This window comes from Aethalodelphis obliquidens, unplaced genomic scaffold (assembly GCF_003676395.1).
Source record: "Aethalodelphis obliquidens isolate GAN/ISIS:26980383/991018 unplaced genomic scaffold, ASM367639v1 scaffold13, whole genome shotgun sequence".
NCBI classification, from domain to species: domain Eukaryota; kingdom Metazoa; phylum Chordata; class Mammalia; order Artiodactyla; family Delphinidae; genus Aethalodelphis; species Aethalodelphis obliquidens.
This window is the reverse complement of record NW_020837957.1, coordinates 13,889,477-13,916,324: the sequence shown is the minus strand read 5'-3', so window position 1 is coordinate 13,916,324 and position 26,848 is coordinate 13,889,477. Positions and strand designations below refer to the sequence as shown.

The following is a 26,848-nucleotide window of genomic DNA, read 5'->3' as shown; positions in this document are numbered from 1 at the left end:
TGAAAACGTCCAGTAAGCAGCTAGATCTATGGACTGGGGGCTCACGAAACAGAACTGAGCCAGAGAAACAGTTTCGAGTCTTGCTAGGGAAGATGTGGAAACTGATGTCAAAGAACTGAAAAAACCCGCCCAGGAGAAAGCATAGAACCAGCAGAGAAGGCTGAAATAGGAAATCTAGGGACTAAAATAACGGTGGGAAGAGGAGGACTGTTTATGGAAACTAAATGAGAAGTGATCGGGGGGGGGGGGGTTAGAACAAAATGGTAATAGAACCTGGATGATTTTTAGATAATGCTCAGTGGATGTGTTTAAATAATTCTATGCCTTAGCTTTCCAATCTACGTATTTGTTCATTTACACCTAGTGATGCATAACTGTGTTGAGCCTGAAAACCCACCTTTTAATTGACATATGGCCTCAGATTTATGTTTTCTTTAGCATAATCTCGTATTTGCTTTTTGCAAGCCACCAATCTTTGCAATGTGTTTGCTACAGAATAAAGTCCCTCTCAAAATTTGTTTAGTCTATTGGTGGATCCATAGAGTGCTGTTTATCTTTTGTCTGCCTCTCCAGATCCACTCTCTGCTCTTCTCCCCTCTGCTCTGGGAGGCTGATCTTTATGGATTGATCAATGGGCTCCATTTGCCATCTGGCTTTCACTTGGATTTGGCCAGTGAGAGGCACTGCAGGAGATGGGAAAGCGAAAAGAGAGAGGTTGGGACTTTTTCCCCCCTGCTTCCCTCCTTATGTGGTTTACATCCCTCTACTAAAGGCTACAGTCCCTTCAGGAAGCCTTCTCTTAACCCTCTGTGGGATCCTCTATCACTCCCACTCTTGGTCCCTTCAGGCTTAAGGATCGTAAAGGCTCCCTGCTATTTACCAACCCAAAGATACTGCATTATCCCTTCTCAGCTTTCCCCAAATCCTGACAGAGGAGTCAAAGTCTCACGGGATTAATTGTTTCTTTATTAAATTCTCAAATCACCCAGTTGAGTGTGCTACCTGGTTTGCCTCCAGGAAGAGTTTGGTTCATAAAACAATCTGTCGACTGTCAGTTGATCCACTTTCCCACTGGTTCCTAGCATACACTGTGTGTGTGTGTGTCTGTGTGTGTGTGTCAGGAGGGGGGTTGAATTTGAAACAATTAGGTGGAAGAGGGAGCAGGAGAGAATCTGGGGAGGCATAAGCTGTCTTCTTTTAAGACTAGCAGTCTGCACAGAGCTGCAGAGCCAGCACCAAGATGATTCCTCTGGGGCACTTCTACTCAACCACTTAAAAATGAGCAACAGAGACAACAGAAGGCTGAGAAGGTCCACATTTCACCCTGACAGAACTGACAGATTGGGGGCGAAATCTCATGTGTCTGGATTTTCAGGTAACTGCTGTCTGAGTTCATGTTCAGAACCATCAATTCTGCGGTAGAGAAGTTCCATAAATCAGGTTGTCATACGTTGAGCAATGCCTTGAAGTTGCAAAGAAGATGTTCTTGTACTATTTTTGGCCACTGCACAAAGAAAGTAAAGTGGCAAAAGAAAGAATCTTCAAAAGAATAAAAGAATATCCTTTTCATGATGGTTGGGTATGGGGTAGAAACTCCCAGCCTATGTGCATGGCTGTGTAATGCAGCCTTACACCTCCTCTATCTGGAAATCACCCAAGAAGAATGAAAAAGTAAAGACAAAAACTCATTTTTGAATAAAACTTCAAGAGAATTCTAATACGTTTTTAATATTTTCTAAAAGCAACTGAGTTCTCCCAGTAGAAAGTGGAGAAAGGCTGAGGAGAGATTTTAAGATGTCAGTGGTAAGAGCCCAGCCTTGACAGATCTCAGGAAATGCCACAAAAATTCACTTCCTGAAAGTGAGATGTGTACCCTGAGAAACAGAAGCTGGACCATTTGCTGAGCAGAAACAGAAGGTTACTTTCCACCCCAACAGAACCATAACAAGTTCAGTAAAAAAGAGGAAAGATTCAGACCAAGAAGACATATTTTCAGGAGGCATTTTAGCTTTGTGTAAGCTCTGAGAAGAAGAGGACCTTTGTATTCTGAAACTGTGCTGGACAGGAATGCTAACTGGCCTTTCTCAAGAAAGCTGTTATAAATACCTGGTCTAGGAAAACAAAAATCATTCAATGATGAATAATAAAAAACAATCACTTCTATACAAAAATACTCTAAGACAAAAGGCAAAAAGGAGCAAAATTTATGAACAAAGTACATCCTCCTGTAAAATATTATAGGGCAGAAGAAAGTTGTGAACATGTTTTGCCATGAATTTGGAGGGGAAAAAAACCCAAAATGAAGTGATGAACTGGATGAAAGAAGATAGATAATAATGCAGAAATGGAAGAACTCAGGGAAAACAGAGTAGAATAACAGGAGATAAGTTACCAATTGGCACAACTTAGAAAAGGTGTACAAGAAAAAAAACAGCAAAATAAAAAAAATGAAAGCAAAATGCAGCACAAGAGTGAACTGATACTACAGAAAGATAGAATCTACAGAAAGTATCTACAGATACTACAGCAGGTTCATAGAGGATCGAAATGAGAAAGTTAATGCAACAAAAGAAATAAAGACCTAGAATGATCATTGAGACATATTCCATTAAAGTTACTGGGCTTAAAAGATAAGGAAAGAATCTTTTGGGCAGACAGGTGAAAAGATCAAGTCACTTTTATAAGGAGAAGTCAAGGTGACTTCATATTTTTATACAGCAACACTGAATACCAGAGGCAATACTCCCAAGATTCTCAAGGAAAGAAAGTTTAAGATAAGGATGGTATATACATGCCAACTCTTCTTCAAGGATAAAGACTACAAACAACAACTTTAAAGACGCAAAAACTGGAGGAATATTATTTTGTTGATCTTTTTTGTGGAAAATAATAAAGGACAACACTCAGCCAATCAAGAAGTTTGGAAAAAGATTGGAAGAGAGTGAATATATTTAACAATACCACTAAAACTAGAAAAAATGCTGGTTAGAGTGGAAGATATAGTACAACTGAAAAATTGGGAGGGGAAGAGGGAAAGAAATTGGAAGAAAGAGTAAGTGTGTTTCCTGTCTTGTACAAGAGCTGGAAGTCAAAGGATTTCATTTAAACTTGATAAATCAAGAAATAAAAACCTAAACATTCTTAAGGATATCAAGGCAAATACTAAGAAAGATAATTCTGACTGAAAGCAACATGCAGAGGAGAGATGAGAGGAGGGAGGAGGAGGAAACATACTAAATGTTTAACTGCTCATAGTTGTAACTAATAAGGATGGACACTCATAAACATGACTAAGAGTAATTTATAATTAAAGATAACTAGAGAAAAACCATAAACTTCCCATCAAGAACACAAAAGAGCTTGACAAAGAAAACAAAGTGAAGAAAACTGATCATAGTGAACAGTTTCTAAAAAATAGTAAGAATTTGTCATAAAAGATAAAGTGATAGAACTAATACAAAATATATCCAACTGGGCCAAAACTACCTACCAAATGAAAGTGAATTTCAGATGTGATATTTAGTGTACAAGAGATACAATTAAAATAAAGGGATTCAGAAAAGTAAAAACAAAAATCCAAAAAGGACAGAAATATATCAGCAAATGTAAACAAAAAGCAGGAGTCATGATAATGAAGCTTAATAGCAGACAATTTTTAACCTAACATTTATATAGCACTTATTACATGCCAGTAAGCATGTAGTAAGCACTTACTGCTTACTTAAGTGTTTTGTATATACTAATTTATGTAATCCGCTTCAAACCCAGTGAGATAGTTACTATCATTATACCCATTTTTTTTTGGATGAAGAAACTGGGACACAAAGACACTTAGCTTTGCAAGTGTGAAAGTCTGAATTTAAACCTAACCAATCCAGAATTTGTGATCTCAGTAACAATGTTTCCTGCTTATCCAGGCCAAAAAGCATTAAGTGAGAAAAAAAAGAATGTTAAAGGATACAATTCACAATGCAGAATATAAGTTACAAACAGTATATGCAACAAAAAAGTAGTATCAAGACTGACAGAGTAAAAATAAAAAGAGATATTTACAAGGAGAAACTGTAGTAGAAGGGACTTCAGTTTTTTTTTAACAGTATATTGAGATGTAATTCACATACCAGATGTTTCACCTATTTAAAGTATACAACTCAGTGGCTTTTAGTGTATTCACAGGGTTGTGCATCCATCACTATGATCAGTTTTAGAAGAGCTTCCTTACCCCAAAAAGAAACTCTATATTAGCCACAGTCATGGAGATTTACAAATAACTTTTTCATTCTTTCTTTTTTTAAAAAAATATTTTATCTTTTAAAATAAAAATTGTGTGTATTTAAGGTGTACATGATTTGATACACATACACATAGTAAAATGATTACTACAGTCAAGATAATTAACCTATCATCTCCTCACATAGTTACCATTTTTTGTATGTGTCATGAGAGCACCTAAAATCTACTCTCTTAGCATAGTTCCAGTATTCAATACAGTATCATTAACAATAGTCACCATGCTGTACATAAGATCTCTAGACTTAATCTTTTTCGTATACAGCTGCGTTTGTACCATTTGACAAACATCTTTCCATTTCCCTATCCCTTGGCCCCTTATAACCAGTACTCTACTCTCTGCTTCTATGAGTCTGACTTTTTTTAAAGATTAAACATGTAAGTGAGATCATGCAATATTTGTCTTTTTCTGTCTGGCTTATATCACTCAGCATAATGTCCTTCAGTTTCATCTATGTTGTTCTAATGACAGAATTTCCTTCTTTTTTTAAGGCTGAGTAATATTCTGTGGTGTGTGTGTGTGTGTCACATTTTCTTTATCCATTTGTCCGTCAATGGGCACTTAGGTTGATTCCATATTTTGGCTATTGTGAAAAATGCTGCAAAGAACATGAGAGTGCAGACATCTCTTTAAGATACTGATTTCATTCCCTTTGAAGAAGGAGGATTGCTTGATCATACAGTAGTTCTATTTCTAATTTTTTGAGGAACCTCCATACTGTTTTTCCATAGTGGCTGCACCAATTTACATTCTCACCAATAGTGCACAAGGATTCCCTTTTCTCCACATCCTCTCCAAAACTTGTTATCTATTGTTTTCTTGATAATAGCTATTCTAACAGGTGTCAGGTGATATCTCATTGTGGTTTTGATTTGCATTTCTTTGATGATTAATAATATTGAGTATCTTTTCATATACATATTGGCCATTGGTATATCTGTATTTCTCAAAAGAATGTCTATTCAGGTTCTTTGCCCATTTTTAATTTGGGTTATTTGTTTTCTTGCTATCAAGTTGAGTTCTTTATATATTTTGAATATTAATCCCTTATCAGATGTGTGGTTTTCAAATATTTTCTCCCATTCTGTAGGTTGTTTCTTCACTCTGTTGATTGTTTCCTTTGCTGTGCAGAAGCATTTTCAGTTTGATGTAATATCTTTTGTCTATTTTTGCTTTTGTTGCTTGTGCTTTTGGGGTCATATCCAAAAAAATCATTGCCCAGACGAATATCAAGAAGAGTTTTCTCCATGCTTTCTTCTAGTAGTTTTACAGTTTCAGGGTCTTACATTTAAGCATTTAAAGAACAGATAATTGTACAGTGATTCTAATACATTCACAGTCTAGACAAAAAGGAAAATCTTCAAGTTCCTCTTATGAAAACAGCATACCAAACCTTAAAAAAGATAAAAGCAAGAGAAAACGATAGACATCTCACTTCTGAATGATGACACAAAAATCCTAAATGAATTACTAGCAAGTAATTTGTAAAAACCTTTTCATAATACAATATACACATATGGAAAGACTGCATTAAATATAAAGATCCATAAATAATTATAAAGCACAGACCCATGCAAATACTACCCAGGTCAAGAATTTAAACATCACCAGCACCCTAGGAGGCCCTCAGGTAACTTTGCCCAATCATCCCACTCACCCCTTTAAAAGTGATTACTATCCTAACTTTTTTGAAAATCATTTTTTTATTTGTTTACATTTATCACCTATGCATCTCTAAATACTCTAGTTTTGCCCACTTTTGAACTTTACATAAATGAAATCATGCAGTATATATTTTGTGTCTTGCTTTTAGGAAAATTTAAGCTATGTGTGTAAGATTTATTCATCTTGGTGCATATGTTTGTAATCTGTTAATTTCCATTCATATATAAAATACCCTAATTTGTCTATTATTCTGTTGGTGAACTTGTAGATTATTTTCAGTTTTTGAATGTTATAATGTTGCTGTAAACATTCTTACCCTGCAGAATTAAAAATCATTAAGACTAAGTGGAATATATCCCAGGAATGCAAAGATGATTCAATATTAGGAAATATATAGATATAATTTATCACTTTAATGGGTCAAAAAAGAAAATAATGTGATAATCTCCATAGATACAGAAAAATATTTGAAAAAACTAAATCCATTCTTGGATAAAACAGTGATCATGGGTTAGTTGCTTAACATCAGATAATGTATTTACCTCTATCCCAAAGTGTCATTCTTAGTAGAGAAACACTAGAAGTATCCTCACAAGCAAAGGATACCAAGTATTTACATTATTATTTAACCATGTACCAGACTTAAAATCTTATAAAATTATGATGAGAAATAATGAGAGGTATAAAACTTGGAAAGGAGGAGGAATGATAAGATTTTATATCTAAAACCCAATACTACCAATAAAGAAATGCAGTAATGTATCAGCTTATGAAACTAACAAACAGAAATCAATAGCCTTCATACAAGACTCCATTTGCAACAGCAACAAAAATAATAAAATACTTCTGAATAAATTTACCAAGAATATATCCAGGATTCTATTAGGGGGAAAAAATCCTCTAAAAAAAGGCATAAAGAATATAACAGAAGATGTCAACAAATGAAAAGAGACACTACATGTTGTGATAGGAAGATTCAAAATCATAAAGATGTCAACCTTCCCTAATTTACATTTTAACTTCAGATCTAGTAAAAATACCATGTTTTTTTCCTGTAACCAGATAAGCTGATTTTCAATTTTATAAACCAGAATCATCAAGAAAACAAGAGAGGGGAGAAGAACTTGCTTTTTCAGAAATTAAAATATTCTGTAGAGCTTCAGTAATTAAAGCAGTCTGTTTCTGGTGTGTAATAAGGCAAATGAATCAATCCAATCAGCACATAAAGCACTAGAGAAAATTACCAGACAATCTCACTCATGACCATAGTTGTAAAAATCCTGAATTAAACATGAGTAAACTGAATGTAGTAAAACACAGACACACACACACACAGACACACACCATACCCCTCATGATCAAAGGGGCTTTATTTCAGGAATACTAGTTGGATTTAACATTTTAAAGATTATTTAATGTAATTTGCCTTATTTTTAGTATAAAAAAGAAAAATTGTTGATATTATCGTCTCAGTAGCTCAACACTCAGCCATGCCAAAAACATTTAACTAATTACATATAGGAGAAGACTTCTTTAGTCTGATAAATGCTATTTACAAAAAAAGAAAAAGAAAGACATTTTTTAACAAACCTTGTACCTATTAATGACTTACTGAAACTTTCCTGAAATTGAGAATGAGACAAGAATAGTCGCTATTACTGTTTTAATTCAACATTGTACTGGAAGTCCTAAACAGTGCTATAAAGAACAAGAAATAAAAGTAGTTTGGGAAGGAAACAAAATTTTACTTATTTATAAATGATGTGATTGTTTACACAGCAAATCCAAAAGAATTCAGAGATGAATTATTAAAATGAAAATGAATAAACTCCAGCTATATGCAACATATGATTCTCAAAGATAGTGTTGAGTGAAAGTCATACTCAAAGGAATACTTACTGTATTATTCCATTTACATATTGTTCAAGAAAGTGACAAAACTAAATTATATAATTTAGTGACATATACACAGGTGATCAAATTATGGAGAAAAGGAAGGAAGCAATTATTACAAAAGTCAGAAAAAGCTACTTCTGAGGGGGTATTTCTGGGTCCACAGGAGGGAAAGCAGTGTGATATGAGGTTAGAGAAAGGCCATTAAGAATTCTGGGTCTTAGCCTAAGGTTAATGGGTTTGTTGAACAGTTTTGAGCCAGAAAATACTACTTATCTGGTATTTTTCAAGAGGACAACTCTGAATAATTGTGGGTTGTAGAAGGACAGAATCGGAAGTAGGGAAACCAGTTAGGAAGAGACTGCAGTAGCTCAGCTGAGTGACGTTGGTGGCTTGGATTAGGGGATTGTATTAGTTTTCTGTCACTGTTGTAACAAATTAACACAAACATAAGAGCTTAAGACAACATCATTTATTATTTTCCATTCTGTCAGACAGAGCCCCATGCATGTCTCACTGGGCTAAAATTGAATTGTCGGCAGAGATATGGTCCCTCGTGGATGCTCTAAAAAGAATCCATTCCCTTGCCTTTTCCAGCTTCTAGAGACTACATGCATTCCTTGGCTCAAATCCCCCACCGTCCATTTTCAAAAATAGCAGCGTTGCATCTCTCTCACTTTTCTTCTGTAGTCACATCTCCCTTTGACTCTGACTTCAGCTAGGGAAGGTTCTCCTCTTTTAAGGACTCATATGATTAGGTTGGGTTCTCCTGGCTAACACGGGATAATCTCCCGTCTCAAGGTCCCTAATCTTAATCACACCTGCAAAATCCCTTTAGGTATGGTAAGACAAGGAATTGTAGGTAACTTATTCACAGGTTCTGGGGATCAGGGTATGTATTAAGACCAATTAGGACATCTTTTTCCTATTTAGGTCATCGTTGTGGGCTTTTATTCTGCCTGTCACAGCGGTAGCCATGCAAATGGACATAGTGTGAGTAAGGACATACTCAAGTTTTCACCTGAGTTTGAGAAGCAGTCTGGCTGCCTCTGGTAGCCTCTGCCTACCTTCTGAATTAGCTCCACCACCCACTCTCTATATGATGATCACCTAAACCTATAATCATCCTAAAATTAAGACACCTCACTCTTCAATTCAGGCCTGTCCTGAATTCGTTCCTTAGTCCCCATCTTTCTCAGTCCTACTGATTATCTTTTCTCAAGGCCAAAGACATTCAGATCAACTCAAGGCTCTGGTTATGCACAATTGCATGGTGGTTTTGTGGGCAGAACTGTGTCTGCTCTAATAGGAATGGTCATAAATGCACAGCAATCTGATTATCCAGAGCACTCTCTCTGTAATTTTAGCTTATTATCAATAAAGCATTGGCTGGTCATATTAAATCTGATGTGTTTTCTAACTGGAAAAAAAATGTATGGCTCTTTGAACTGTTAGCCACATTTTTAATGTTGTAAGTAATTAGACAGGCTCTAGGTAGTGGGCAATATCTTTCTACTATCATAGTCCTGCCTACTCCCTCCCTCTGTCTGTTCCAGTTATCCTAACAATTCCCTTCTCTATTCTCACCAGGTCTTCCACAAATGTCCCAACAACCCTATGCACAAATTTCCACAAGATGTGAGAGATATACTTCAAGAACTATGCTTTGAGAAGTCAATTCCATTTCCATACCGGTATGAAGTCTAACATAAACAACTCTAAAAAAAGTCAGTGTTCAGCTATTCCCTTCAAAGCCCTTGGTAAACAGTAAGGAATTAAAAATCTCCCTTCACTTTTGGAGTCAAAAGAATACACTAATGAGTGGAAAACAACAGCCATATTTCTGTTTCTCTCAGACTATGAAAAAAAGAGGGTGATTAAAAGTTCAGTATTTTGGTTTAAAAGATCAAATTAACACCATCTTTTTGTTACACTATTTTTTATACTTTTCTTAAAATACACATGTATGTGTGTGCATGCATGAGAGAGGAATCATTCACAGATTCAATAATGCTTTATCCTCAGATATCAATTTCAGTACTCTACCCTATGCCTTTAGATCCTTTAGTTGTTATTGATGATGAAAATACTTCATAAATTTGCTTTGAATTTTCCAGACCTCCACTCTAGGATCTGCATTGTATAAACAGCTCTTTGTTAAAATGAAAGCAGGTGACATTATCACATACTACAATTGTGCTTTGGATCTATAATTACATCTCCTCCAAGTCCTCTTGACTTTCCACTGTATGTCTCTAAACTTTCTGTGAGCTGCTTGACATTTGATCTGGGATCATTCAGGCTGCCCTTCCCAGGTTCTTCTCTTCACTGTGTCTTTAAACTCCTTGCGGCAGTGATGTGACTAGAAATGAACACTGCTTTCAGACACAGCCAGCAAGTAGCTCTGAATTTTTTAGCATGTTTTCTTCAACCTTCCTCCTCAACTTTCCCTCTTAGTTATTCCATCTGTCTCTCAGGCTATGTGTGTGTTCAGTTGTTTCAGCATTCTTTCCTGAGATTACCAAATAATGATGGCTTTTATAATCAGCTAACTGTCTATCTGACTAAACAATTGTTGAGTATTTGTTTCATTTTGGACAGTTAGCCCTCACCAGTTGTTTTACATTAATCAATTCATTCATGCAGCCAACAAAAAATTTATTCAGCTATTCCTATGGACCACTCTTTGTTCTACCTATATGGGATTCAATGGTTGGCAAAAACAAACTCTGTTCCTACATTCATGAAGGTGATAGTCTGGGGGAGGAGAACACTGTTATGGAAATGACCCTGCAAAAAAAGTAAAATTACAACTTCAAGAAATACCCCAGGAGTACCAGTTTCTATGAGAATGTGTGACAGGGACATTCAAAGAAGAATTCTCTGAAGAACTGGTGTTTGACCTGAGCTCTGGCAGATATACAAGTATTGACTAAGGAAAGGGATAGGATGGGTATATTCCAGGGAGTAGGAACAGCCAGGGAGGGGGAGCAGCATATGCAAACATCCTCTGGTGGCAAGGAGCATGGAATGTTTGAGAACCTGAACTGAGGCCAGTACGGTTGGTGCATGGGGAGCGAGGGAGTTGGGGTGGCAGATGCTGGCAGAGAGACAGGCAGAGGCCAGACAACAGAGGAGCTCACAAGCCCTATAAAAAATTAGGTCCTAACACATGAAAGGATGCTCAACATCTCTAATCATTAGAGAACTGCAAATCAAAACTACAATGAGGTATCACCTCAGACCATTCAGAATGGCCATCATCAAAAAATCTACAAATAATAAATGCTGGAGAGGGTGTGGAGAACAGGGAACCCTTCTACACTGTTGGTGGGAATGTAAATTGATACAACCGCTATGGAGAACAGTATGGAGGTTCCTTAAAAAACTAAAAATAGAATTACCATACGACCCAGCAATCCCACTACTGGGCATATACCCTGAGAAAACCATAATTCAAAAAGAGTCATGTACCACAATGTTTATTGCAGCACTATTTACAATAGCCAGGACGTGGAAGCAGCCTAAGTGTCCATCGACAGATGAATGGATAAAGAAGATGTGGCACATATATACAATGGGAGTATTTCTCAGCCATAAAAAGAAATGAAACTGAGTTATTTGTAGCGAGGTGGATGGACCTAGAGTCTGTCATACAGAGTGAAGTAAGTTAGAAAGAGAAAAACAAATACCATATGCTAACACATATATATGGAATCTAAAAAATAAAAATAAAAAAGGTTCTGAAGAACCTAGGGGCAGGACAGGAATAAAGACGCAGACGTAGAGAATGGACTTGAGGACACAGGGAGGGGGAAGGGTAAGCTGGAACAAAGTGAGAGAGTGACATGGACATATATACACTACCAAATATAAAATAGATAGCTAGTGGGAAGCAGCTGCATAGCACAGGGAGATCAGCTCAGTGCTTTGTGACCACCTAGAGGGGTGGGATAGGGAGGGTGGGAGGGAGACACAGGAGGGAGGAGATATGGGGATATATGTATACGTATAGTTGATTCACTTTGTTATAAAGCAGAAACTAACACAACAATGTAAAGCAATTATACTCCAATAAAGATGTTAAAAATAAATTTGTTCCTTACTCCAGGACAAGGAAAACCACTGAAGGGCTTGTCCAAGGGAGGGTGACATCATTGAATTTTCATGTCTCCCTGCCTTATTTATTTATTTACATCCCAGAGACGTGTTGTGCCATGAATAATAACTGTAAACAGAATAACTCACAGAAGTTCAAATAACATCAGACCTTTTGAATGTGCAATACAGAGATTCTTAATTGAATTCATAATCTAGTCCCTCCAAAAGGGCTTTACTGGCAATGCCCAGGCACCAACTTGGGTGGCTATTTTGGGGCATACCCATATAATATATATTTTATTTTATTTACTTATTTTTTGTGGTACACGGGCCTCTCACTGTTGTGGTCTCTCCCGTTGCGGCGCACAAGCTCCTGACACGCAGGCTCAGCGGCCATGGCTCCGGGCCCAGCTGCTCCGCTGCATGTGGGATCTTCCCGGACCGGGGCACGAACCCACGTCCCCTGCATCGGGAGGTGGACTCTCAACCACTGCACCACCAGGGAAGCCCTAATATATATTTTAACGGGGGGTACTAATGGTCTTGTTTTATTTTTTCACCACTTCTTGAGCAAAATGAAGAGAGCTTAACATGTTAGAGTCAGCCTAGAGAAGCTGCAGAGCACACAAATGCTCCTATTCTCATTTCTGCTCAGGTGCCTTTGTTTTCCTCATCAGTCTCCAAAGAAAACTGCTTTTGATGTAACACCTCTTGAGGTTTCAAGATAGAGGCTTTCAAAGGTGATGGAATAGTCCCTGAGAACCTACTTTGAGCAGGACCCCTGCAGGGAGCCCTGGGAGAGAAGGAGGTAGGAGTTGCTCATGAGAAGTTAAAATCATCATGAAGAATTTGGGACATAAACAAGTGTCTAACAACGTGACATCGCATAAAGCTGTTCTGAGGAATCTGGTGAGCAGCCGGCTTTGAAGGACAGTTGGTCCTCAAAAAACTCAGCAGAAATGAAAGCCTCAAGTGCCAAGAGGCTGCCACTCAACCTCTGTAAGAATTTACAATCAAGCCCTACCCCACCCTTGTCCATTTTGTGCTTCAAAAAGCATCAACCACATTTGGACAAGGCCCTAGTTTACCCTTCATCTCTCTAAGCATCTGTCCATTTCTAACCAAACTAGGCCACGATTCCTTAGGTTCTACTGTGCCTACAGGCCAGAACAGAAGGTCTAGATAAGCAAGCCAAAAGCAAGCAGAACTTCAGAAGAATTCAAGGGTTAATTAAAGCTAAAGAGCAAATCACACACACAAAAAGAGAAATACATAGATATAAATAGATATAATTATGCTACCACTGTAGCTTTAAAATAAGCAAAATATATCATTGTATTTACATTAAAATACCAAGAAAGTAAGAATAAATATATGTAGACTTTGAGTTTCTATACATTAACTAAATATGGATCTCTCTACATGTGTCCTCCAGAACCTACAGAGATCAATAAGGAGAGCAAATAAAACCACCCATAACCCCTGCCCACTGCATAACTAGAAGACAGAGGATGCTACAAATCCCAGTTTACACACAGCTAGGAAAAGAAGAATCTGGGATCTGCAGAGCCAGCACTGAAGACTTGTTGGAACTGAGAATTGTCTGGAGAATGCTTGGGAAAAAGGAGAAGGCAGCAGGCCTGGCAGTGGCAGAGCACAGATAAAATCATTCTTAGCAGGAAAATGCCACACTCTGAAAAGATAAACACTGACAAAAGTCTATAATCTGTTGGATCAGGACACCATTACTGGGCACACAAATGGAGGGAGCTGCCCAGAGGTGGCAGTCTTGGGAAGGCACATTTTTGGGGAGATGAGAGGGGTCCTTAAAGCCCAGGTGATGAAGCAGAAGGAGGAAGCAAGATGAGGGGTCCATCAGAAAAGAACGAGAAGGTATCGCCCTCCACCGATAAAAGGTGCCATTTAGTTTGTTGTTGTTGTTGTTTTTTTTTGCGGTACGCGGGCCTCTCACTGTTGTGGCCTCTCCCGTTGTGGAGCACAGGCTCCGGACGCGCAGGCTCAGCGGCCATGGCTTACGGGCCCAGCCACTCCGCGGCATGTGGGACCTTCCCGGACCAGGGCATGAACCTGCCTCCCCTGCATCAGCAGGCATACGCTCAACCACTGTGCCACCAGGGAAGCCCCATGCCATCTAGTTTTGAAAAGCGCTCTTAAGTGTATCAACAGAAGACAGTGCTCTTGAACTAAGAAATTAAGTGATCCTCCCCAAAATCTTACCACTGTCTGCACAGAATCACCTGTTGTTTCTGATTCAGGAAAATGCAAGACTCTTCAAAGGCAAAATAGCAGATATCATCCCTGCAGAGTCACTGTAAGACCATGGAAATGGAAAACCAAAATATTTCAGCAGGTGAAAATTCTTCCCCCCGCAAAATGACATAGTAGAAGAAAACTGTAACACAAAGCCCAACTGAATTAAATGTCCATAAAAAAGCACTTTGTATATTAAAAAAAAACCTCTAGTCAGAAATACAAAAGCTCAGAACAGAAACGGGCAAATTTTCAAAAGACAATGTGAAACAGGAATTGGTTGAATGGGGAATCATGGGCACCCCATCACAAGGGGGAGAGCTGGCTCTCAGCACCTTAGCCAAGAGATTGTATTTAGCATCACTAATAATGAAGCAAACGGACATTCTGAGCCTCCTGGTGTGATGCACTAGGGGGACACAATAGGGTATCATCTGTGTAGTATTCTTTCCAAAAATATTTAACCTGAATCTAATCATCAAGAAATAATCAGACCAATCTAGAATATGAGATATTCTCAAAAATAACTGGCATGGACTCTTCAAAAATGTCAGTGACATGAGAAAAAAGGGGGAGGGCACTCATCTAGTAAAAGGAGACTATAAAGAGACATAATAAATAAATGCAGTGTCTGATCCTTTATTCGATCCTGATTTGGAAAAACCCATCAGCTAGAAAGAATATTTTTGGAATAAACGAGAAAATTTAAATATGATCTGTATCTCATATAAATCATGGTATCAAATGTTAAATTTATTATGTTGTGGTAATTATATTGTGATTATGTAGAACGATTTTTTTTTCTTAGCTGAAGATATCAGCTGAGGTATTTAGGGTTGTGGTATCATGTCTAGTACTAACTTTCAAGTGGATCAACAAAATCTGTGTGTGGATAGATGCATGTGTGCACACAGGGATGGATGGAGTTAAAGATAAAACAAAGGTGTCAAAATGTTAATAATTAATAAATGTAGGTGTGCTGGGTTAAACAGTCCCCCCAAAATGCACATTTACCCAGAAGCTCAGAATGTGACCTTGTTTAACAATACAGTCTTTGCAGAGTAATTAGTTAAATTAAATGAGGTCATATGGGATAAAGGTGGGCCCTAAACCTAATATGGTTCTTAGAAGAAGAGGAGACATAGAGACACACAGGGGAGAAGGCTGTGGTGACCGAGGCAGAGATTTGAGGCATACAAGCCAAGGAATATCCAGGGCTGCCAGCAACCACCAGACGCCAGGAAGAGGCACAGAATTCTTCCCCGGAGCCTTCAGAGGGAGCAGGGCCTACAGACACCGTGATTTTAGACTCTTAGTCTCCAGAACTGTGAGAGAATAAGTGTCTGTTGTATGAGTTACCCAATTTGTGGTGATTTGTTCTGGAAGTCCTGGGAAACTAATACGGTAGGTACTGGTTAAAAGTGTCCAGTGAAAATACTTTGGGTTTTTTCCATGAGTATGAAATATTTCAAAATCACAAGTTGGGAAAAAATAAAAATAAATAAAAAATTTTAAACTTATGCATAGGAAAACATCAAGGACATACACCAATCAACCAAATTTATCTCCCCATAGTTGTAAAGAGTCCCTGCCCCTCAGTGACCTCAGAAATCCTCCTGCCCTCCATGTTAAAAAGTGAGCTTAATCATCTCCCTCCCTCCTTCCCAAATTTATGCTTGGTATCTTATGAGACTTTGGTTATTGCGTAGAACCGCCAGATGTGGAGAAATGGGGAGATGATTGGGAATAATACTGCTGAGTCATGGAAATGCAGTTGGCTTTCAATAGAAGTGAGTGGAGAGAAGGTTCTAAAAAGAGGGTAAAGGGACAAAACAGATCCTCTGCTCACAAGAGTGATAGACAGCATCACTTAACAAGTCAAAGTATGAGCAAAGTCAATATTGGACCTGGATTGGGCCAAAGGAACAAAGAAGGTGTTGGCTTCACATAGAAAGGGACGTGCCAGGGGAGGAGAGGGGTCGGACCTGTCACTAAGCTTTCTATCATCTAAGAAGGTTATTTAGTCTGTGGACTTGGAACTGGTCTTCCTGGGTCTGGATTCAGGGTGTCTCTTACTCTGCCTCTGTGAGTAGAAAACTGGGGATAATAATCGTACTTTTGCAGGGTTGTTGTAAGAAATGTATCTGCAAAGTACTAAGGAGAGTTCCTGCCACCCAGCATTATGCACGTTTGAGCTGGACATTCTTCTTGAATCTAGGGCCTGGGTTAGGTACCTGGCTTCACCCACTAGTCTCAAACCATGGTGGATGCAGAAGGAGTGACTTAGAGTTTAACCCTGAAATTTTGGAATGATCACGCCCAGTATTTCAAGGTATGGGGAAAAGAATTCTGCAAACGGTACAACGATGGATAAAATTTTATTTTCTCCTTTGAAGTGTTTGTAATTTTCCAAATGTTTTACAATAAGGTAGTGCCAATTTGATAGTCAGAAAAAATGAAAGAACTAGTCATGTCCCTTTTACTCCTCATCTTCCCATCGAAAAAATGGAGGTGGTAGAGATAGTGGTGGGGAGGAAAGATTATGCGTTTTGTTTTAAAGAATAAGAACATCAGTTAAGAAGCAGAAGCACTCAGATGTCCCGCAGCCCCTGCCCCAGACCTGCCCAGGCAGCTGACACTGGGGCTGGTTGCTCAGTAGGTCAGGGGAGACTCAGCGGAAAACTCGTAAAAATTAAAAAAAAAAGACTCAGGTTGACTTTAGTGAATTATTCTGATGAAAATACACAAGCTCAAAGAGGAAAGCAAAAGGATATCAACAAGTTTGGATGTTTATTTAATGTGGATTTATGGGCTTCATTACAAAAGAAACATTGATTAACAATAACTTACTTCCAAACAAAACCCGATGTGTATATGGTTGAAAATAAAATTGATAAACACTTCAGCAGTCATTGCACTGTCCCAGGTTTCAGAACTGTAGATCCCTAAGTGCTTATTCATAATTTAATCCATTTTTAAAAGGGCACAATGCCTAGGGAGTATGGTAGAAAAATGTTATTAAAAATATAAATATATGAAGTATCTGACTTAATGACTACCATATTGATTGCTGAATTTATCCATGTCTCTGTGTAAACAAATTAAAAAAATCCCTTCTTGACACACATGATGGTCACAGATTCTTAGACACTTAAGAATCTTAAGAGGGCCCTTAAAGTATATCCAATCCAGCTCTCTATGCAAAGCAGGCATTATAACACAATGTAAGTGATGAGTAGTCAGGCCCTTAGATGAGGTCTTCAGAACTCTGTCTGAACCACCCTCGTATTACCCAAAGCTGTAATAAATTGAATCATAGCACCTGCTTTTTTTTTTCCTTTATGCCACTTATCACAATTGTGACACCATTTTTCACTAGTGTGATTTTTGTTTGTTGTCTAGCTTTCCACTGGACCGTAAATCTTTGAGGGCAAAAATTGTGATGACTTTGCTTACTGCTGTATCCCTAATCTCTTCTACATAGCCTGGAACTCACCAAGTATTTGTTAAATTAATGAATACAGCTTTGGATTCTTCTCCCAATTTTAACACTACTGGAAACTAAAGGTCATTGAGGTGTTCCTCAAAGCTGATAAATGTCAGTGTCAAGAATCAGACCCAGCTTCATTTGACCACAGAGGCCATGACTGTCCTAGCAAGCTTCTTGGCCACCCAATTAGTTTAAAGGGAACCTATGAATTAAGCAATTTCAAATTAATAGCACAAATTTACATTCAATTCCTGCCCCCTTTCTCCAAAGCCAATAAAATGTGAATTTCAAATCTGAGTTTTAATTTTCTACAAGATGGTACTAATGCCACCTCTGGGCCTTGGTGCTTTTCTAATGCTTTACGTTATATATTTCAATGTTTACACATGCTCACCATCCCTAATCATCTCTATGGCTGTCTTTTTTCCTCTAATCAGAACCTTACAACACAGTTTAAATCAATGGTGTGCTGCAGTCAGCCTGTACTGGCTCCCAGAACCCATGGTTAAATTTTCAGGGAGTTTGTGAGCTGGATGTAAAGCCACAGCCATTATTAAAAATTAAACCTACAAGAAAATAAATTATATGAAAAACAAATGAAATTTCAGTGGAGAAAAATAAGCTTTTAAATAAATGGTGCTGGAACAATTGGACATCCACGGGCAAAAAAATAACTTTGACTTAAAACCTCATACCATACAAAAATATTAACTCCAAATGGATTGTGGATTTAAATTTAAAATGTAAAATTTTAAAACTTTTATAAGAAAACATAGGAGAAAATCTTTAGGATCTAAACCTACACGAGGAGTCCTGAGACATTACATTGAAGGCATGATTCATAAAAGAAAGAATTGATAAATTTACCTTCATCAAAATTTAAGATTTTTGGGAGCTTCCCTGGTGGCACAGTGGTTGAGAGTCCGCCTGCCGATGCAGGGGACCTGGGTTCGTGCCCTGGTCTGGGAAGATCCCTACATGCCACAGAGCGGCTGGGCCCGTGAGCCGTGGTCGCTGAGCCTGCGCGTCCGGAGCCTGTGCTCCGCAACGGGAGAGGCCGCAACAGTGAGAGGCCCGCGTACCGCAAAAAAAAAAAAAAAAAAAAAGTTTATGTAATGTATGGTTCTATATTTAAAACATTCTGGATATTTATTGTTATATTCACAATAGACATGGAGAACAGATTAAGGGTTATGAGAGACAAGGATGGAGTGGTGACAATCTAAAGAGAAAACGCAAGGGAATTCCTTTGTGATGATGGGACATTTATGTATCCTGAATGTCCTGGTGGTTATACAAATCTATACATGGGATAAAACTGCACACATACCACACATATACACAAACACACACACCCAACAAATGAATCCATATTAAAATGGTGATAGCTGATTAATGTCTTTAGTAGTATTGTATGAGTCTCAATTTCCTGTTTATGGTATTGTATTATGGTCATATAAGATGTCAACACTGGGGGAAGCTGGGTAAGGGGTATGTGGGACCCTGTACTATTTTTGCAAATTCCCGTGTGTCTATAATTACTTCAAAATAAAAAGTAAACGAAACAAATGCAGAAGAAATAAATACTTAAGACATCACTTTCTAATTGCTTTACAACATTTTAGTATTAACTATGCCTTGAAGTTATTCACATTCACTCTATGCTGGTTATATTAGTCAGCTCAGGCTACCACAACACAACACCAGAGACTGAGTGGCTTAAACAACACACATTTCTCACAGTCCTGGAGGCTGGGGAGTTCACGATCAGGTGCTGGGCAGATCTGGTTGCTGGTAAGAGCTCTTTTCCTGGCCTGTAGATGACAGTCTTCTAGCTGCACCTGTGTCCTTACATGGCAGAGAGCAAGCAAGCTGTGGTATTTTTTCCACTTCTAATAGGGACACTAATCCTATCATGGGAGCCCTACCCTCATGACCTCATCTTAATTTAATTACCTCCCAAAGGCCCCACCTTCAACTACAATCACACTAGGAGTTAGGGCTTCAACATACAAATTTTAGGGGGATACAAACATTCAGTCCATAACAGTGGAAATATCATACAAGTTCTGCTACTATGCCTCTCTTCCCTACTCTGCATTCAATGATATCTCATTGGTAGCTGGAAACCAGCCATATGAGAGTGTTTATATCACAGAAATAAGTACGCACTACAAATCAGAACTTGGTTTATTGTACAGCTGATTGCAAAAACAGTAATGGAGAAAATGTTAATATTGTAAATTAAGCTTTAAAGTGTGTTATGTCTGTAACCATTACATCATGAATAGCATCAAATTGAAAAAAGTCTTCTATTATTTGAAAACTATTGTTTGATTCTGCAAAGAAGTTACGTTTTGATTCAGGTTTGTCCTGAGTGAGAAAAGTTCCAACATTGGTCTTTTTTGTTTCTCGTCTAATTAAGTAACCAAAAATATCAACCACATTCATGTTGGGACTATACTCATTCATTAACTGCAACCACAGATTGTCTACAGACACAAGAATTTTGAAAAAATCAATGAAAGCATTCTGTGAGGACCAGTTGGCTATATGGAATTTACAACAAAGCGTATTGTATATTAGTATCTTAGTAGTATTAGTATTTTATTATTATTTCTAAAGTGTGTACTGCCTTTATAGCAAAAAAATTCATAATAAACTGAAGCATGGACATATGCACATTTTAAAAGAGCGCTAGTATGTAAACATTTACTGGCACAACGCTAGTTTAAGTCCAATCCTCTCTCTGCTTACTTCAGTGGAGACAAATCACCACTTGCCTTTAAAGTGGTGATGTAGGTTACCTGTGCCACATCAGGATTTTACCATTTGCAGATGTTCTGTTTCTGGGAGACTGATTTGACTCCCTGTATGTTCAGATAGGTATGTTCAGAATCAACGACCTCCTACAACTGTAAACCCTTTTGACTTTACAGGAAGATGCTCTAGTTTCTCCCGTGAAGAGTCTCTCACTGTGGGCTGGGTCAGTTCCACTTTGCTTTTAGGTTAGATGCCAAATTTCCAAGTTTTCTAGTGATTTTTCCATTTTGTTTGGCATAACAATATCTGAAAGCAAGATTTCTTTACAACTGGTGGTTCATGGGATTAGTCACCTTGGGCCTTTACCTACTAAATATTTTACACTCAGTGTCCCTTTGCTGTGGCATATACTGGTCAGAGATCAAACTTCCCAACCAATTTGCTGTTGGTTCCATGTGTAGCTACTTTCGGGCTCTGTGCTTCTGTTTATTCTGGAAGGCCTTTCACCCCAATTCCAGTGCCCAGCACCTACCCTTCTGTTGAGGTTCAGTTCAGCTACCTTGCCTTTCCTTTCCTAATCCATTCAGTATGGAAAAAAAATCATCCTTTTCTCTGAATTCCTCAATATAGCCAAATCTTTCTTCTGACATCTTCTCCCTTATACTGCTGTCACATATATCTGTGGCTTATGTCAGAGGTTTCTATTATGTCCTTGAGGAAGAGCTCTTCCCTAATTTGTTTCTAAATCCCACCATGGTGACTAGTTTAATGCCCGTACATAGTTAAGACTTTTGAAAAATTGGTTCAGCGGAATGAGTGGGCTATATGTCACCAAATGAACAAGTTGAGTTCATCTCCTTAAGCCTCAGTTTTCTTACCTGTAAGTTAGGAATGATAATCAAGAGATTATATCTTATAGTTATTGTAAAAAACAGAGATAAGATATATAAAATGACTAGCACAGTGCCTGGTTAATGGTGGCTGCTCAATAAATGGTGTGTGTGTGTGTGTGTGTGTGTGTGTGTGTAATACATAGGATACACATATAACATAAATGTGGTATATATAATTACCATTGCTGGCACTATCATTACCATATGACTATTATTGATACCAGGTTCAAGTTTCAGTAAGTGTCTATGAATTCTCTAGCACAGTGTGGTGTAAGAGCTTAGGCCTATAAGTCAGAAGTCAGACAGAAGATGCAAGTTTCCATCTCAGTTCTGCCCAATGTTCATGATCTTGGGCTAGTCAACCTCCCTGGGCTTCAGTTCCCTTATCTGCAAAATATGTGTGTGAATGCAAGGAGAAGGCTGAGCCTCTTTGAAGGTCTGTCCCTCCACAATACCACGTGGCAAGTCCCCTTGGGTGAACTGGGCTCCCAGTGACAGGCAGCACACTGCCTTCAATAACTGCCTCTCTCTAAACCCTCAACAACGGGCTAAGTACCCTTTGGCAAGGCTGTCTCGGTGATGTACGCATGGGTGCAGAGATCCCCAGCCATTCCACTTGTTGACTTTAATGGCTGGAGAAGGATTATTTCCTTCTTCATTCTGTGACTACAGTGAACATTTGGAAGTTGTAGGGGAAAAAATCAATGCCAGAGAGTTCTGGAGGTGACGTATCTAATACTTTTTCTCTTGGCAAGTCACTGCGGGGGGGATGCCTCTCAAGTTGATCACTCTGATGACAGTGCACCAGTGCAACCTCCCTGCAGACCCCATGTGACACAGGGCTGGGGACCTCAATTACAGAGGCAGGAACGCAGAAGTCCAGAATAGCAAGGTGTCTCAGCTGGGAGAGGCCTGTCTAGTCTAAGCATTCGATTTTACACATGAGGAAACTGAAGGTCAGAGGGGCCAAAGGACTCCTTCAAGGTCGCAGAGCTAGTTAATGGAAGAGCTGGGTCTCGGAAGCGCACCTCCTGGAGTCCCGGCTCACAGCTTCTGCTCCCACTTCAGTCCCACCTGCTGTGGGCCAGTATCACGGCCGGCCAGGAGCCTCTCTGATGGCAAAAGTGAGTTCCAAACAGGCACCAATGAACATTGTCTTCTCCCCTGCCCCCCAGGTCTCAAATAAAATCTGACTGTTGGAGAGAGTTGAAGTTGGTTTTGGGAAAAACTAATTCCAATCTCTAACTCCCATGAGAACAGTGAAAATTGTTGTCTTTAATGTATATGCCACCCCATCCTGGATGTGATTATTCAGGAGCAGTGAGCAACTGGTGCCTCAGGGGCCATTTTCCTTTTCTGGCTGAGCACAGACCCAGCGACGCACCTCAGGGCGTGGCTTACAAGAAACAGTAGTTATGTTTCCTGTAATGTATCTGCCCAGACTCAGATGGCAGCTGCTGACCGTGAGCTCCTAGAGAAGAGTATAGCCCAAGCATCAACCTGGCACAAGAGCTGGCACCTGGAAGACATTCAAAATCTTGGTTGGATGAGTCCAGAAAGTGTCACTCATGCTGGTGACCCCAATGTCACAGAATATGTAGAATATGAAAAGGCTCTTTTCATATAATAATAGCTGCCCTTTAACAAATGAAGATGAGGTTGAAAATGAGTCATTTGAGCTTAAGGAAGCTTATGGTTCTTGATATGTTTTGGAGTAAGAAAACCAGACATACACTTTATCAGATTCACTATAGTGGGAGTAGTCACACGGGAGGAAGGGAAGTAGAGTGAGAAGTATTTTCTGTTTATAGTCTTATTTCAATAGTTTTCTTTCTTTCTTTTTTCACTCATTAATAAAATGACGTGTGGGATGACCTGGAGTCTCTAACATTGGAATATGGTGCTATTCTGGAATTCTGTGCTCTGGGGCTTGGTAGGAGACGTAGTGCTCCCATTTACTCTCTCTCTCTCTTTCTCACTGGCCAGTTCTCTTTCTTTGGGGGGACGTTGGTTCTGAGGAGAGAAATCAGGGAGCTGATCACTTAGGTGGGAGGAGCTTACAGGAGTCAGAAAGTCTTCCGAGGTAGAGACGTCTAAGTCCTACTTCATGTCCCCTTGCTGGCCCAAACTCCCTTAGGTTGGGACAATGTGGCTGAGTTACAATCAATGAAATGTGGAAGAAGTGTCACAAGGGCACTTCCCGGCCCCTACAGACATGTGGGGAAACTTTTAGTCTCCTCTTTTCTTGACACAGCAACCTTGCAGGCCGCAGGATAGGAGAGGGTCACCTGATCCACTCTGGACTTTGAGTGCAGAATAAAATCCTCAGTGTCTTAAACAATTTACTCATTGAGGTTTATTTATTACTGACGCATAGCCTACCTTATCCTGACCTTTCTTCTAATTTATCAAGCCCATTGCATCTGAGGATGACAAGGTGGGGCAGAATGCAGGACAGGAGACTTCTTCAGGATTCAACGTTTTGCATTTTTTTTTTAGAGATCCTTTCCTGTTATCCTGCTTAGAAACATGAATGTGTCAGCACAGGATACAGGGATTTGAGGGGAATTTATACACATGCCCAAATTTTCTCTTCTGGCCCTAGTTTCCCCAAGTGTTCCTTTCTTGTTTTAATATGTACTAAAAAAACCACCCTTATAAGATAAAAGATAAACTTTGAAGGTGAATTAAATACTTTGGTAAACTTTCAATAGTTTTGTAACTTTTTAATAATCATGATCTTTTAACTTTAACAATCCCTCACTTAAAGTTACTAATTTTCCTTAAGAAAACAGGGGATAAGCTTCATGACATTGGTCTTGGCAGTGATTTCATGGACCTTACATCAAAAGCATTGGCAACAAAAGCAAAAACAGACAAGTGGGATTACATCAAACTAAAAAGCTTCTGCACAGCAAAGAAAACAATCCTATCTCCTGTCTCATTTCTTTTTCCTACTCAGCCTTTCATCCCCACTCCTTCCTTCTGAATTACATAGCCTTATGGTTAATCATTTTAATGTGCAGATTAATTCTGGTTGTCATGTCCTGTCCGCAGCTGACAGAAATGAAGGTAATGAAGGAAGAGAAGATTCTGAGTCATTTACCTCTCCTCCCCCAAGAGATTTTTTATTAGATATCACAAAGCAAAGAAATCAAACCCCTTTGCCATTGATCAAGCCATGTTCAGGCTCTAGATTGTCAACTGGTAGATACTCCTTGACTGCTCCAAATTATAGATTTAAGTCTTTACAAAACAGGGATCTACTTCTGTGGGAAGAAGAACAGTTCTGCGATAAAGTGTTGGTTCAGTTATTAGCAGACCAAGTACTCCCACACTTGACACACCAACCCCACACACCATGTCTGTGTCAACTAAAGTAGGGACTCCAGTGTCCCTCAGAGGGCAAAGGTTCACAGTACAGATGCCCACTCACAATCCCCAGCTGTGAAAGCATCAATTCCTGCAACATCAGCAGTTCAGAATGTTCTAATTAATCCATCATTAATTAGGTCCAAAGACATTCTTATTACCACTAACATGGTGTCATCACAAAATACTGCCAGTGAATCATCAAATGCATTGAAAATAAAATGTGAAGATGATGATGACCATGATAATTTGTAATCTAGCCTTGATGCATGTAACATGCATACTTGGTTTTAAATCCATTGTACTGAGGTGAAACATGCATGCTGGCTGTTTCCAAGCTGTGTTTTAGAAAAACAGTATTTAATGAGTAAATATGGTTATCATAATTTTCAATTAAAAAAAAAGAAGGTACCAATTGAGTTTCTTACTACAACATCTGAAATAAAAACTAATTTTCCTCTTGAAAAAAAAATAAATAAGTTACTAATTTAGTTTAAAGAGCTGTTGAAATAAATGTCTAGGTCCAAGATGGAGCTGCTTCTGCCTGGGGGGCCATGTCAGCAAACTGAAACATGTAACTTTCAAGTCCCTATAAATGTTCCACTTGACCAGAAATGCAGTATATACAGTCAAGCAGTCCCCACATGCCAAGCCAGCTCTGGGCTCTGTACATATTCCTTTTTCCTTATTCATTTAAAATTTCCCTTCTCTATTCCTCATTCTTTATCCTATAAAAGCTTCCTGCCTTCCAGTCCATTTTGAAGTTCTCTGGACCCTTGGGAACGGAGACTGCTTGCTTCATGAAGTGTTAAATAAAGTTTGTATCATCTAAATTGTCTTCTTTAATTATTTTAAGAGAGCTTAATCTCTACTTATTTCCTGTTACATGATAGAGAAGAAATTTCTTTTTTTAAAATACATTTATTTGTTTTATTTATTTATTTTTGGCTGCTGTGCGCAGGCTTTCTCTAGTTGTGACAAGTGGGGGCTACTCTTCGTTGTGGTGCACGGGTTTCTCATTGCGATGGATTCTTCTGTTGCAGAGCATGGGCTCTAGGTGCACGGGATTCAGTAGTTGTGGCTTGCAGGCTCTAGAGTGCAGGCTCAGCAGTTGTGGTGCATGGGCTTAGCTGCTCCGCGGCATGTGGGATCTTCCAGGACCAGGGCTCGAACCCATGTCCCCGGCACTGGCAGGCGGATTCTTAACCACTGCGCCATCAGGGAAGCTCCCAGAAAAAATGTTTTTAAAGCTACAGGATACAGCTTTTAGACCAGGATTATTTATATTATCATCAACCTAGATGTATAAAATATTACTCATCCTAAACTTCAGTTAATGTCTAATGAAAAAAAAAAAAGCAAATTCAGGAATTCTCGACCTGGTTGCATTTTTATTCTCAAAGTTAGTCTGTTGCTAATAAATAAATTATTGTTATGAATTTGAATTGTTGCCCATGCAGACTGGAATCATGGATAACTGAGTAAATAAAAATGTGTCTGAGTTTGGATCAGTACGTTTTATGAGCCTAGAATTTCACAAGAGGAACTGAACTCAGCTAGTACTTCTGAAACCGGGACCCCTGCTAAAACCGAGTTCCCCTGACAAGTATGATTAACCTCTCTATCCAAAACTTAATTCCCTTTCTTGTCCCACCCCTGTTCCCCTCAGGAGTAAGAAGTATTAAAGAAAAGGGGGGATTGAAATTGAGCAGGACCCTATGAGGCCCTCCCATGTACAAAAGCATCTGTGTTCCCCACCCTTTCTTGTCTGTAGAAAAGATTTTAGTCTCCTATGCCTTCCCTGAGCTCCAAAGAGAAGACTCAAATGGTTACTAATTAGAGAAGTGATGGAATGCAGAAACAAAGGAAAAGCAATTAAACAAATAGCTTGAACATCAGTTCAGTGGTAAGACAAGAGTCCTCCTGAAGGAATATACGTAACAATCTGACGCATATCTTTGAGTTGTTATGCAGAAATTAAGACCCCTGACCAGGTGGAGGATGGTGACAACGTGCTGACCCCAGTCTGGCTGGAACCAGAAAGTTGATTGAGATTCCTGAAATTCCACCTTGTCACCTAACCACCACCCCAATCAAAAGAAAGTCATG

At 38.9% G+C, this 26,848-nt stretch overlaps 1 protein-coding gene and 1 pseudogene across 2 annotated transcripts in view; one reads left to right on the top strand and one right to left on the bottom strand.

The window, feature by feature from the left end:
- The window catches only part of ST6GALNAC5 (ST6 N-acetylgalactosaminide alpha-2,6-sialyltransferase 5), a 174,719-nt gene that overhangs the window by 66,756 nt on the left and 81,115 nt on the right, over nucleotides 1–26,848 (bottom strand). The gene's annotated exons all lie outside the window — the stretch shown is intronic.
- Nucleotides 24,370–24,994, top strand: LOC113624571 (transcription initiation factor TFIID subunit 9-like; annotated as a pseudogene).